The sequence below is a fragment of the Humulus lupulus genome, chromosome 2, assembly GCF_963169125.1.
Source record: "Humulus lupulus chromosome 2, drHumLupu1.1, whole genome shotgun sequence".
NCBI lineage: Eukaryota > Viridiplantae > Streptophyta > Magnoliopsida > Rosales > Cannabaceae > Humulus > Humulus lupulus.
In genome coordinates, this window is record NC_084794.1 from 89,023,486 (window position 1) to 89,039,189 (window position 15,704).

Sequence of the window (15,704 nt, forward strand, 5' to 3'; positions counted from 1 at the left end):
TGTTGACCGAAATTCCTGTATCTACCAACACCTTCTTCACCATCATATTTGCGATTTGGACATCCACGACCAGTGGATCAGAGTGTGGGAATCGCACATGCTGTGCGTCGTCGTCAGAGAAGGTGATCGGTTCCTCCTTTGTTTGAGCCTTTTTTGGTGCGCGATCCTCGACACTCATCATCTCGATGTCCTGGTCGTGGCGTAGGGTTAGAGCGTATCGTTCCCTCGCTTTTCCACTATCTCCTCTAAGATGTGGGCCTCCGCAGATGGTGAGTAGGGTACCTGCCACGGGAGCTGGCTGTAAAGGTGGCGAGCGCTGGCGTGCAGGCGCCAACTCATTGCCACCTTAAGCTTCTCGCTGAGAACCTCCCGCAGCTCGTACGTATCTTCTTAAGTGTCCCTTTCTTATCAGGAACTCAATCTCATCCTTCAGTTCGTTACACTCATTGGTGTCATGCCCGTAGTCGTTATGGTAACGACAGAACTTTGTTGAATCTCTCATGGAGATATCTTTTCTTATGGGTGCGAGTTGTCTGTAGGGCACGCTCGAGCTGGTCGCTTGGAAAACTTTGGCTCGGCTTTCAACAAGGGTGGTGTAATTGGTGAATTTTGGTTCATACTGATTATTTTTGGGGCGCTTACTCTCGCAGGCCGAGGGTTTGCCATTCGCCCGCTTTCCACCATTCTTTCCATTTCCATTCCCGTTGCCTTTGCCGTTGCCATTGGGCTTAGACCTGTTGGCGGATTTGGCGCGTCCTCGAGCTTGATGTACCGACCAGCTCGATCTAAAAACTCCTGGGTACTTCTAAACCCATGCTTCCTTAGGCTACTCTAGAGAGGATAATGGCGCCTAACCCCAGGGGTTAGGGCCATCATCTTTCCTTCATCACCCATAGTCTTGGCTCCTGTTGCGGCTCGCATGAAGCGCTGAATGTATTCCTTCAAAGGCTCCCCCTCTTTCTGGCGTATCTCGACCAGTTGGTTCGCCTCGATGGGGTGTACACGACCCGCGTAGAACTGTCCGTAAAACTCCTTCACGAACATCTCCCAGGATACTATACTTGCAAGAGGGAACTTAAAGAACCACTCCTGAGCGGCATCAGAAAGGATCGCTGGGAAGATCCTCCAGCGAGCATCTTCAGAGACTTTCTGAATGTCCATCTGTATCTCAAATTTGTTCACATGAGATACCGGGTCTCCATACCCGTCAAAATTTGGCAGAGTTGGCATTTTGAACTTGCTGGGGGTTTCTTCCACAACAATCCCTTGTAAAAAAGGGGTGCCTCTCCTCCGATCGTACTCGATATGCGATGTCTGCCCCCCGACCAGCTGCTGCACAGCCTGGTTCAGGGCATCGATTTGAGCTTGAGCGACCTCGGGAATTGCTGGGGCCTCTGGTGCCAGGGGAATGTACTCATCATGCCTTTCTCAGTGGTCGTTGAGTACATCCCTTAAGTCATCGTCTCTTCGCCGCTGCTCGCTGGCTCCGAGCAGGCTAAAGACGTTATTTTTTCTGGGCTGCCCCCCAGCATTATGTTCTGTTTGTTGGTCTTCTCTAGGTGGGGGGATTTTTCCTCCACCTCCCTCTTCGTTCCTCCGACCAGCATTCCCCCAGCCTGAGTCGGCCTCATTGTAGCTGTGGCCATCTCTGAACCTTGATTGGCTATGGTGGGACCGACTGTTTCCTCTGTTGCCTCCTTGGGCTGGCATTTCCTGGGCGTTAGGGGGAGGCCTGCGTTGGTCGGTGGGTCCCCGTGCATTGCCATGTTGTGGGGGGCCCCTGACCGCAGAGCCTGTCTCTGAGTTCCTTCTATTGGCAGAAGGGCACTGCCCCCTGCTCGGTGGATGCGGCTCTTCACCCCCAAGGCGTCTAGGGCTGCGGGGCTGTTGCCTGACCCTATTCTGCCTTGGGCATGGGGGATTGCCTCGACCAGCCTGGGACGAAGGCTGCGTCTTAGGATCCCCAGGTGGGATATCATCCTGAGGCATCGGTGGCTGCTTCGGCCTTTGAGGGCTTGTTGGCTAGAGCGGAGGGCTAGGATTGGGACCTTTTTAAGGTGGCACACTTAGGGGTTGATCAGGCTGCGAGGTAGGCGCAACTTGATTCCTAGCCAACTGAAGGGTTGCTTCAAGGGCTGCCATGGCATCCCTCTGACGACGGTCCATCTTCGCCTGTCTCTTGCTCAGCTCTTGGCGCTAGCGCTCTATCTCCCTCTGATGTGATGCCATTATCTTAGCGGCACTCTCCTGATTGGCCCTCAGAGCGGCTAACTCATCTTGCAACACCCGCAGTGTTGTCTTTAGGGTCTCAGAGTCCACCTCCTCCTCATCGAACTCCAAATGAGGTTCGTCTTCAGCCATGTTCGGGGGAGGAGGCTGGGATGGTGCAGCGACAGCTTGTCCAGTCTTCTTGGCAGTCTTTCCCATTAGATTTTCTTGGATTCAAGTCTCTCAATGAAAGCACCAGAATGTTGACCCTGATTTTTGTCAATGACACGGAGTCTAGAAAACGACAGGAAAGTAATATAGAGCTTGAGAAAATGATCTAATGGAAAGATAAAGAACACAAAGATTTATAGTGGTTCGGCCCCAGTGATTGGTAATGACCTACGTCCACTTGATACTATTATTAGTACTGAGCTCCAAAGGTGTGATCAAAGAACTAGGGTTCTTGAGTTTCACAAACCTTGGAAGAAGAAAACAATACAATGATGGATAATAGTAATATAATTCGGAAAGAAAAAGATCGACCCCCTTCCCTGAGCTATCTCTTGTGTATTTATAGGCTTAGGAAGAGTTACATGAATTAGGAAATAATATCTATCCTTAATGATTGGATCTGCAGGTCATAATGAGGAGATATTCTCGGATATCATTACAACTGTACAGATCTTTACATAAATGAACAAAGTATACGACCACTCTGGTCGTATATAAAACGTGATATTTCCATGTGGAAATAATTCTGGTCGATAGGCGAGCTGTATCTCTGCTACGTGTCAAAAATCCTTTCCATGTCATCAACAACTGATTTATGGATAAACAAAATGAAAGACCTTGGAGAGGTGGATACCATTCTAGGTATCAAAGTTAGAAGGAATAGTGGGGGTTGTGTATTGATTCAAATCCACTATGTTGAGAAAATGCTTGACAAATTTAGTCTTCTCAAAATCAAAGAGGCAAATACGTCATTCTATTCAAACATAAAGTTTGAAAAGAATGAGGGAAGAGAAGTGGCTCAATTTGAATATACAAGTGCAATAGGAAGCCTAATGTATGCCGCTCATTGCACAAGAGTGGATATTGCATATGTGGATAGTAAACTTAGTAGGTTTACTAGCAATCCAAGTATCAAGCATTGGAAGGCCATTGAGAGGATTCTTGGTTACCTCAAAAGTACCAAAGAATATAGCCTTCACTATACAAACTTTCCAAGGATACTTCAAGGATATTTTGACGCAAGCTGGATATCAGGAGTGGGAGATATTCTCTCCACCACCTGTTGAGTGTTTACTCTTGGAGGAGGTGCAATCTCATATGACTCCAAGAAGAAAACTTGTATATCACACTCAACTATGGAAGTGTAGTTTATAGCTCTAGCGACAATTGGAAAAGAGGTCGAGTGGCTTAAGATCTCATGTTGGATATCCCTTTTATCGCGGATATGGTATCAACAATTTCAATACATTGTGATAGCCGCTCTTGCTAGAGCATATAATAGTGTGTATAATGGAATGTCTAGATACATTAGTCTAAGACATGAATATGTAAGAAAATTGATTCAAGATGGAATCATATCAATCTCATATGTTAAGACAAGTGAGAACTTAGCTGACCCATTTACAAAACCTTTTGTGAAGAGGATATTAAGTTCCACTTCAAAAGGGATGAGATTGAAACTCCTAGAATAAAAGGTTCACCAATGATGGCAACCCAACTCCAAACTTGTTAACATCATGGGAAAGATTTCAATGGTAAGAACAAGTCATTGATAAGTGAATGGTTTCAACACTAAAACTTATTGTGAGTTCCATCCAAGATTGTTAGTGTTGGTTGCTACCGAGTAAGGGTTAAGCCTAGGAATTTTAATGAAGTTCAGTTGAGTGCAACAAGCATCACTAAAGGTAGCAAAGATGTTGTAATAACTTCACCTATGTGAACTTTGAGGTGGTGCCGTCTCTCATGGGAGTTGGAGTTTCTCCCCGGAAAGTTCATGAAGGGATGAACACATGGCTTGTGAGTGTTAAGAAAGAAAGTGGGAAAATAAAAGATCTAGTGGAGGCGTGTGAGGTATTGCCGTATTTATGATGAGGAATACTTGGTTCAAGATTTTAAGCTACCAATGATTTCGATAAGACTTTGTGGTTTTTTCACTAAGGTAAAGTTCAAGTCAAAAGGAACTTTACTTTAGGCACCAAAACTGTTTGAACAAGAGGTTGAGATTTGTATTTAACCAAGTGGGGGAATGTTATGATTGATTAAATACAAATGATAAGTGTTGTTATACAAGATAGGTATAAAACCCTTAGTGAATTTCACATAGTGTAGATGTGAAATTTGAGTTTCAATCGTAGGCACTTAAAAATTATGTTTTTAGGTCCAAAGTGATACACGGAGGTATCTAAGGATCCCCAAATTGTTTGGTAGCATTTGGAGCAATTTTAGGCCCGTTGGAGGGGTCAAAAGTTTGAGGGGGAGTTGATGTGTCACCTCTTAAGAGGCGTTGCATCGCCTGGATGCAAAAGGGCTCAAAAGCCCTAGCACGCAACACATCGCCTGGCAGGCGACGCGTCGCCTGACGTGTCCGTACATACACTTGTTTTTGTTAGTTTTTGATCACGTGTTTGACAGTGCAGTGGAAGCATGTGATAATATTTCAATGCGATCTTAATAATTATTAAAGCATAAGAATTAATCACTCTAGAAACCATAACTAGAATGAGATCTTTCTCATGCGAAATGAATTTGAATAAAAATAAAAGTACAAATAGCTTTCCATAGATGTAGAACACATGTAGATTAAATTGCATCTTAGCCTCCTAACCCACCATTTTCTATACTATGGCTCACACAAAGAGAAGGAGACATGTGGATGTCTATACTATTTGGTAGGTGATTAGTGCTCAAAAATATAATTTTATTAGTTTTAATGTTTAAAATTAATTAAGTTTTAATTAATATTTTCATGAATTTATTGTAATATATTTTATATTTGAATTTAATTTGTGTTAAATTTTCAAGAAATAAAATCTATTTTGACACAAAGAAAAAAAAGAAAGAAATAATTATAATTGAAAAAATCATGAAAAATGGCATTTTTGAGATGAACTAGGCCCAAACCCTTGCCCAGCCCAATATATCTGAGCCACTCCAGCACTGCCATATGTCTGCATTAATGACTGACGTGTGCCTGACGCGCGCCAGTAGCTGTACCTGCCACGCGAGTCTCACCAGTGCCTGTCACATTCTAACTGTGTCCCCCACTCGCCTGACAATTCCCTTCCAAGTCCTCCAGAATGTGCCAAGTGTCCCACATTGTCCCCCAATTGCCCCACTTTTCTCAAATTTTGCAGCCATTTTTCCATTTCCCCATACACGATTTTATCACATTTTGGGCCCTATTATCACTATAAATAGAGACCCAAATAAAGTGAAAAAATATAAGACTTTGGAGAGAAAAATACACTTAGTCATTTTGTTGTTTTTCTTATTTCTAGTTTAGTTTTGCTTGTTTTAGGTGACAAAAATGAGTGAACTGTTTTAGAAATATTAGTGAGGTTAGAGTGTAGTTTTTGTACTTCTCATTCATAATAGTGATATTGATTCTTTTTAGTGCTTCATCTCCATATCTTATTAATTATTTTGTTTCTCATCTTTTAATTTCTTTTCTAAAATTATTTAGCATCTTTTACATAAGTTCAGTCATGCTTTTCATATGTAACTTAGATTGTTAATTTATTTTAGTATATTTGTTATATTGTACGTCTTTTACTGCATTTTGTAGCTGTAGGTGTTTTGTCACTCTTTGATATATGATATGATATGTTATGAAATTAGAAGTAAGGTTCAATTTAATATAGATCAATTAATTTGTGCATTTAACATATATATCTTCTAGTTGCAATTAATGGTAAAGCTCATGGGCTTAAAGTGGTACCTTGGCAGCCTTCCTAATTGACCTGAGAACGTTTTGGTGTATACTTGTTAAACTATTACACACTTGCGCTTATAGTACTTAGTAAAAAAAATAAACAAAATAACAAATAAATGAAGAAGATCATCAGCGTTTTGAGTAATACTATCCAATATATCTATCTTCACTTCAAAACAATCCAAAATCTAGTGCTACTGAGGGTACTAGCAATTTTAGAGGTCCTTATCAACTTAGCGAAATAGAGCACCTTAAATATGAAGTAGAATTATTGACTAGAGAATTTGAAGACTTGAAAGTTAAGTATGATCGAGAAAGTAACGAGGTCATAAGGGTAGATTATGATGAACCATATTTTGACAGTGAAAGATGTTGGAAAAACTCATTGCAGGATCTTTATTTATTTTCATGCAATTTATTATCAAACAAACATGCAAATTCCTAGAACATGCTCCTATGAAATTGATACAAATACAGAGTAAAGTAAAAACTTACATTACGCAGCGGAACTGGAACAACTCCATCCTTCAATCTCTCTAACCCTTGATTCCTTTCTGTAGCAGAGTATTATCAAGAGATTGAACAAGATCAGCAACACAGTCTTCCTCACCAAGCCTTTGATCAACCTAGAACTAGTGTGGGCTGGTTCTCAACACATGAGATAGAGATCTTGAAGAGAAGAAGAAGAGAGAGTGGCCAAGAAAGGTTAGACTGTCTAGGTTTTCACTTACCAATCAACTGAAACTCACTTGCTTATGAAAACCCTAGATATCATATTCCTTATATAGGCAACTTAATGAGATTTATTTAAATTTAAATTAATTAAAAATAATAAACAAAAATAAAAGCCTTGGGCTGCCATAAATGGACTTGGACCCAATCTCTTTGTTTTGAATTTAAATCCCAATTGGGCCTAAATTCAAAACTTTTTTTTTTTTTTTTAATTAATTAATTAAATCCTTATTAAAATGAACTAATTATAATTTGAAACTTGATTTAATATTATTTATTTATATTGATACCAATTTATCAATATTAATAAATTTACCCAAAGATTCTCTTTTATTTTCTAAATCTCATATTTTAGTAAATTTTCCAAAATTGACCTAGTCAACTTTAAAAATCCTAATTGATAATTAAATCAATTAATTGAGACATTCTAGATGATTTACTCAAAAGTGATGCGGGGACCATGGATCCATGAAATCAAGATCCAACAAGTTACCGTGAATTTATTTACGAATAATTTCACTACCTTATTAATTCCTCGTGACTACACTATAGACTCGGAATTGAACTCTTGAATTCATAGAACATATTTTCAAAACCATGAATACGTTATCTATTGTTATAACCATTACAATCAGTCAATCCTCTATCGATGACTTACTAACGAGCTGGGTGCAAATTACCGTTTTACCCCTCATCAGTATTTTATCCTTAACTCCCACTAAGTTCCTTATAAATGATATTTCCGTGAACTTAATCACAGAAATGAGATCTCAATCATTTAACCTTTTGAACAAAGCAATCAAGGAAATCATCTTTTCACTTCTCATACAGAAGTTATAGATTTCGTATCTATGAATAATACTCCCACTCAATTACACTAATAAATCTCCAAGATGTAAGTATGGGCTAGACCGTAGGGTAAGCTGGTAACGAACAAGTCAAAAGATTTAAATAATATAATTAGCAGAATATTATCACTCAGAATTAAGATCGACTTAATATATGGTCAACGTTGTGACATTGATTAGATTTGATAACAACGATACTTATTTATCAATCAATAATCAATATCGGTCTTAGTCTGATGTAACTAAATACATCCGATCTTCTCTAGTTGGTCGAAGCCTTAGACAAGACATCACACCCTGAATGTGTAAGTAGATTATATCGTAGATTGCCTAATCAGTGAAAATCCAATGCACTGATCTAATCTTAGGACTCGTTCTTTTGAACATATAATTACAACTATAATCCACTGTGACCTGGTCACTATAATTGTAACTATCCATATGTTCGGGATTTTATAAATTTTTGTATTATTTCAATAATCATGTAATAAAACAAGCAAGCAACACAGTTGTCAAACTAAATGATTTCTACTACTTTTATTGATAATATGAAATCGTGCTACATGTCCGACATGGTTTTATAAGGGCATAAAACCCAACAAAAGATTCAACCTTTTTGCTCAAGATTAATCAACTCTTAGAGATAGGTAATAAACCCTTCAATACTATTCTTACTATAAGAACAATAATCTTAGCTAGAAAAACTTCGTTGTTTCAAGTTGGAAGTCTAAGTACAACTACAGTGCACCGATTGGTTGGGAATTGGCACCATCTAGTAGGAATGTTAAGCACGGTTGTTCTAACTCTTACCACGAACCTCCACATAATTTTTGGACTAATACAAAATCCTTAGAGGAAACTTTACACACATTTATGGAGGAACAAAGAAACTTTAATGAACACATAAGAAACATTACTAAACACATTATGGAGGAACTTAGAGAAATTTGTACTCAATTTTCATAAATGACCGACAAAGTTGATTAACATTATTTCAGCCAATTCCAATAAGATGAGGAAACAATGGCACCGACCTCTAATCCTATTTCATACAAATTTGATGAGGATGATGCCATTACTATTCAGAGTGAAAATATTTCTCATGCTGAAATTCTTTCAACAACTCTGAATGAAAACAAGTGTTATCATACTGATGTTATAAACCTTATTGTGGAGGAAATTTGCAAACTTTTCTCAAAGAATCAATAACATTATTTCCTACACAATACTGAAAACAAACATTTTCATTATCCTGAAAATGTTACTAATGATTCTAATATTGAAACAAAAGAAAAAAGAAAATTCATTTATGATACTGCATTGTCAAGTATATTGAGTTGGTGAACAAACTTGAGGAGACTTCTCTCCGGTTGGTAAAGACTAATCAGATTCTATCTTTCCTTGCTTTCTTTATTTCTGGAATGTTTTATTTTTGTTATTTGTTTTGTTTTTCCTTTTTGTTATTTTATTATGATAGTTTTTCTGGCCATTTAGTTTTATTTTTCTAAGAATCTGTAAAACGCCCTAATCTAGTTCTTTATAAAACATTCGCATACTCATGAATTTATAGGAGAAAAGTCACTTATTATAAAATCCCAGTGGGGCCTTACTAAAACATGCAAGTTGGGCCCAATAGTTTAAAAATAAAAATAATAGTTTTCATGTAAAGTTCTTTAAAAATAACCAAAGTTCAAGTCCCACTGATAAGTTTAGAATGTTAAAATAAACATAACATTATTTTAGAAAAAATGGCATTTTAAACTGATCGTTTCTCGCCCATACGCCATACACACCATGACGATAGAACTCCCCACACCACCACACGTGCCATAGAGAAACCTATTTGCTACTTGGAAGGGAAAGTAAGGGGGTGGGCTAAAAGCCCAGTAAGGAAGTACAAATAGCACACAGGTAAATCACAACAAAATCATAATCACATTCATACATCTTCATACTTCATATCATCATTATCGTAACAGCATCATTATCGTAAACATAAACATAATCATCACAACATTGACATCATATTGTGAACATGACCCGCTAACTTATCCATGTCTCCTTTTGAGGTAAACATGATCTTTGGTCCTTGAATAACCTCGGCGCGTCCGCCCTTGGAGTTACGTCTTCTTATCCTTAGTAACTCAGGTTACGTCTTCATATCCTTAGCCACCCCTTTTTGATGTGTCACGTTCATCACGCTAACATCTATTCATAGCATACAATATTAAAAATGACATACAATCCAGTCACATCATCATAATAAAGCATTTCATAATTCATAGCGCAAAGTATCATTAATCATCACATTCTCATTCATACAAACGATCTTACCATTCACAACATAAATAAACAAAAATTCTATCTAACTTCCTTACCTCAGGTCCAAGCAAAGCAAAATGACAACTTCACAACGAGCCTATACCATAACCAAAATAACATCCCTTAGCATCACATAAACTCCATTTTTCCCATTCATATAACCCATGTGTGCATGGGCCATGCACACATGGTGAAGACTACTCACAACATCCAAACAAGGCATATTTACACATAAGGTCATAAAAGAACAATGCAAATTCTACCTATATTACATGCATGGTCTCTCTATAAAAACTACATTGTTGCATAACAGACATATTTTTTAATGTAAAAGTGAAATTGCATGCGACATGCATACGTGAGAACGTTGTTAAAAAGCGGCGTTGAAAACGATAATTCCTACGGGCTTATTTCTATTGTTTTGAAAATAATGAATTTGTAACATGCTTTGATTACCATTGTTTGCCCTTTTAAAATTACTAGGTTGATTAAATCTCTCAAGACATTATTTTATTTCATAAAATAATTTATTTAATCATTTGAAATATAATAACTTTATTACTTACTTTTAAATTCCATAAAATAGCCAAGACAAAAATTTATGAAAATACTCATAATTTAACATGTTTATTTAGAAAATAATATTATAATCCAATTAGCAAATTTACAAATTTACAATCTTAATGTGAGAAAAAGTACAATTTTTAGATGTGGAAGTATACATTTTTACATGTATTATTTTTAAGACTAGATTTTTAAATAGAATTAATTCACAAGTGACAATTCAATAACTATTTTAAAAATATTTTTATAAACATTCAACCACTATTTGATTTACTTAAAGATTCACAAATAAATTAAATTCACCATTTTTCTTAATTAAAATAAAGAAAAAATCATAACTATTAAAATGAACACTTATGTTATATTTTAAATACCACTCTTAATATTTCCATAGTTTGGGGTATGAATTTATCTCAACATACACATCAAATTTCTTTTATTAAAAATACAACTTCACATTTTTTACAAAAATTCCAGCAACCAATTATACCATTTAAATCACCATTTTTATTTATAAAAATTCATATTTTCATCAAAATATATAAAAAAATCTGTAGGTAATTATTTGCACAAAATATCATCTCAAGGCACTTTAAAATCCCCCATTAACTTCTTAAATCATCAAAACAACTTGTAAAATTTACTGAAGTATTCAAAAATATTTTTCTCATCATTTTGACACCTTTCATACACAAAATCAGCAAGTACCATAATCATGAAATTTATTCTTTTCATCATATTTCACAAAATTCATACATATTTATTTAACAATATTCCAACACAAATCCTAGCATGTTTCTACACCCTTTTTAATTATTTTAATGTTACCATTAGCATACAATAATTCATCAACCACCTTGAAACATATTCACAAATCATAAACAAATAATCATCTTTGATCTTATCTTAAATATACTCTTGATAAATTACTATTATGCAAGCATTCCAAAGAAACAAAACCAACATATAACCACCATGCTTTTCTAAAATTTAAATTGACATAAAACATAAAAAAAAAATAACCATCATGCTTTGAAAGTCACCCTTAGGCCGAAATCCCCATAGCCCAAGATAATCAAATCCTTTCATGTTACTTTTTTTTTAAAAAAAAATACTCATCATCATTTTCTTATAGATCACAATTTAAAACCCTTGCATGCTTTCACATAAAATCTTTAAGCCAAAACATACCCATCATCAAATCATAGAAAATCTTTAAACAACATATCATCAACACCACATATCAATAATCAACTCAATAGACATACTATGAATATACATATAAATATTACAACCATAAGAACCAAACAAAAACAACATGAATACCCATGCCACGCCTAGGTCTATTTCCCCATGCATCATCATAAAAATAATATAACCACCAATCCATGAATCCAAGAAACATCATAACATTAGGGTTAGAGATCCATTACCTCTCTTGATTGTAAAATCAAGAATACCCAAAGTGACCAAAACTCAAACTATATCACCCCTTTGTTCAAGCCTAGGATTTTCGAAAACCTACATGAGGAGAAGGAGAAAACAAAGAAAATCAAACTCTAGTCAAGAATAATAGAATCAATAGAAGAGAAATTAACAAGCATAAACAAACAAACTTACCCTAGAATTGAATCTCCCTTCTCCTTCTTCTTCCTTTCTTTCTTCTTCTCCTTCTCTCTAGCTCACGTCTCTCTCTCTCTCTCTCTCTCTCTTCTCTCTAATTTTGGTAGCCACAAAGATCATAACGCTCTCTATTTTCTCTCTTCCCTTTTTATTTTAATTTCCTCATAAGACCCCAATAAAGATAAATGGTAAGTTCCCCTTATTATTTATTCTAATTAAGCCTAAAATAAATTATAATAAAAGGATTTAACTAATAGAGAATGTCAACAAATCCCCTTACCCAAAATGGTTTTAGTCACCCAATTTTAGCTTATTTGATTAAAAAAAATAAATGGAATAAAATCTATTCCATTTCCCACTCTATGTCGTCCACCCCTCTATTTCCTTTTCTTATTTTTATTTTATTTTATTTTTTAATTAATTTAATGAATAAATCTAATAAAAGGCAACTACAAATTGTGTAGAAAATTCTACACATGTCTACCATGCAACCATGCACATGCACACACTTAATAACCAGGGTGCATCACTACCTACCATGCACCTTAGTGCATTCAACCAAAACTCAAATAATCACATTTTTAAATAAAATAAATAAATAACATTTAACAAATAAATTCACAAAATTCTACCAAAAATTCTAACAATTAATTTAAACAAATAAACAATTAAATAAAATAATTCACAACACTTAAAAATTAAATAAAAAAACACAAAAATTTAATAACTAATTTTTTTTGGTGCACTACAGAATCAATATTGTAACACCCAACGTCACTATGGTTGCTTCCTGGAATGACGATTGACCCTACAAACTAACACAAGTCTTTCCAGCGTGCTTTGTCCTCACTCACACTTCCTGGGAAAACTTCCATGGAGGTCACCTATCATGAGACTACTCCAGGTCAAGCATGCTTAACTTTGGAGTTCTCCAATGATGGGCTACCATAAAGAAGATGCATCTTGTTGGCATAGGCAGTACCCGTAAATCCATTTAAGCCCTCTTCAACTGTGTAGTCCCATACTTACACAGTCTTAGAATCATCACACTTAACCTTCCCCAGCGATGTGGGATTGCACAACTTTACCCAGTCTTTCACCCTGCGGATCACGAGATACTGACTATCACAATCACCCCCTTTGGGGTTTGACGTCCTCTTCGACCACACTTCTCGCTAGGACAAGGCTCTGATATAATTTGTAACGCCCCACGCCACTATGTTTGCTTCCTGGAATGACGATTGGTCTTGCAAACCAACACGAGTCTTTCCAGTGTGCTTTGTCCTCACTAGTACGCTTTCTGGGAAAACTTCCTAGGAGATCACCCATCATGAGACTACTCTAGGTCAAGCACGCTTAACTTTGGAGTTCTCAAGTGATGGGCTACCAAAAAGAAGATGCATCTTGTTGGCATAGGTAGTACCTATCAATCCATTTAAGCCCTCTTCAACTGTGTAGTCCTATACCTACACAGTCTTAGAATCATCACACTTTACCTTCCCTAGGTGATGTGGGATTGCACAGCTTTACTCGGTCTTTCCCCCTACGGATCACGTGATATTGACTGTCACAATCATTCCCCTCCCCTTTAGGGTCTGACGTCCTTGTCGGCCACACTTCTGGCTAGGTCAAGGTTCTGATACCATTTGTAACACCCCACATCACTATGGTTGCTTCCTGGAATAAAGACTGGCCTTGCAAACCAACAAGAGTTTTTCCAGCGTGCTTTGTCCTCACACCCAAGCTTCTTGGGAAAACTTACCAAGAGGTCACCCATCATGAGACTACTCCAGGTCAAGCACGTTTAACTTTGGAGTTCTCAAGTGAAGGGCTACTGAAAGAAAATGCATCTTGTTGGCGTAGGTAGTACCCATCAATCCATTTAAGCCTTCTTCAACTGTGTAGTCCCATACCTACACAGTCTTAGAATCATCATACTTGACCTTCCCTAGGCAATGTGGGATTGCACAACTTTACATGGTCTTTCCCCTATGGATTACGGGATAATGATTGTCACATTCACCCATCATTTGGGGTCCGACGTCCTCGTCAACCACACTTTCGGCTGGGTTAAGGTTATGATACCATTTGTAATTCCCCACGTCACTATGGTTGCTTCCTAGAATGACGACTGACCCTACAAACCAACACGAGTCTTTCCAGTGTGCTTTGTCCTCACTCGCACACTTCCTGGGAAAACTTCCCAAGAGGTCACCCATCATGAGACTAATCTAGGTCAAGCACGCTTAACTTTGGAGTTCTCAAGTGATGGGCTATTGAAAAGAAGATGCATCTTGTTGGCATAGGCAGTACCCGTAAATCCATTTAAGCCCTCTTCAACTGTGTAGTCCCATACTTACACAGTCTTAGAATCATCACACTTAACCTTCCCCAGGCGATGTGGGACGCACAACTTTACCCGGTCTTTTCCCCTATGGATCATGGGATACTGACTATCACAATCACCCCCTTTGGGGTTTGACGTCCTCTTCGGCCACACTTCCCGCTAGGAAAAGGCTCTGATATAATTTGTAACTCCCCACGCCACTATGGTTGCTTCCTGGAATGACGATTGGTCTTGCAAACCAACACGAGTCTTTCCAGCGTGCTTTGTCCTCACTCGTACGCTTTCTGGGAAAACTTCCTAGGAGATCACCCATCATGAGACTACTCTAGGTCAAGCACGTTTAACTTTGGAGTTCTCAAGTGATGGGCTATCAAAAAGAAGATGCATCTTGTTGACATAGGTAGTACACATCAATCCATTTAAGCCCTCTTCAACTGTGTAGTTCCACACCTACACAGTCTTAGAATCATCACACTTGACCTTCCCCAGGTGATGTGGGATTGTACAACTTTACCCGGTCTTTCCCCCTACGCATTATGGGATACTAACTATCATAATCACTCCCCTCCCCTTTGGGGTCCGACGTCTTTGTCGGCCACACTTTCAACTGGGTCAAGGCTCTGGTACCATTTGTAACACCCCACGTCACTATGGTTGCTTCCTGGAATGAAGACTGGCCCTACAAACCAACACGAGTTTTTCCAGCGTGTTTTGTCCTCACTCGCAAACTTCATGGGAAATCTTCCCAAGAGGTCACCCATCATGAGACTACTCCAAATCAAGCACGTTTAACTATGGAGTTCTCAAGTGAAGGGCTACCAAAAAGAAGATGAATCTTATTGGCATAGGTAGTACCCATCAATCCAATTAATCCCTCTTCAACTGTGTAGTCCCATACCTACACAGTCTTAGAATCATCACACTTGACCTTCCCTAGGCGACGTGGGATTGCACAACTTTACCTGGTCTTTCCCTCTACAGATCACGGGATACTGATTGTCACACATATCATATTATTTTACATTATCTCACACTCTAGGTGTTCTCATTTCAGACTTCTCATGTATATATTTTTAAACAATGAGGACACTCTAGGTGTTATCGTATTCATGCATAT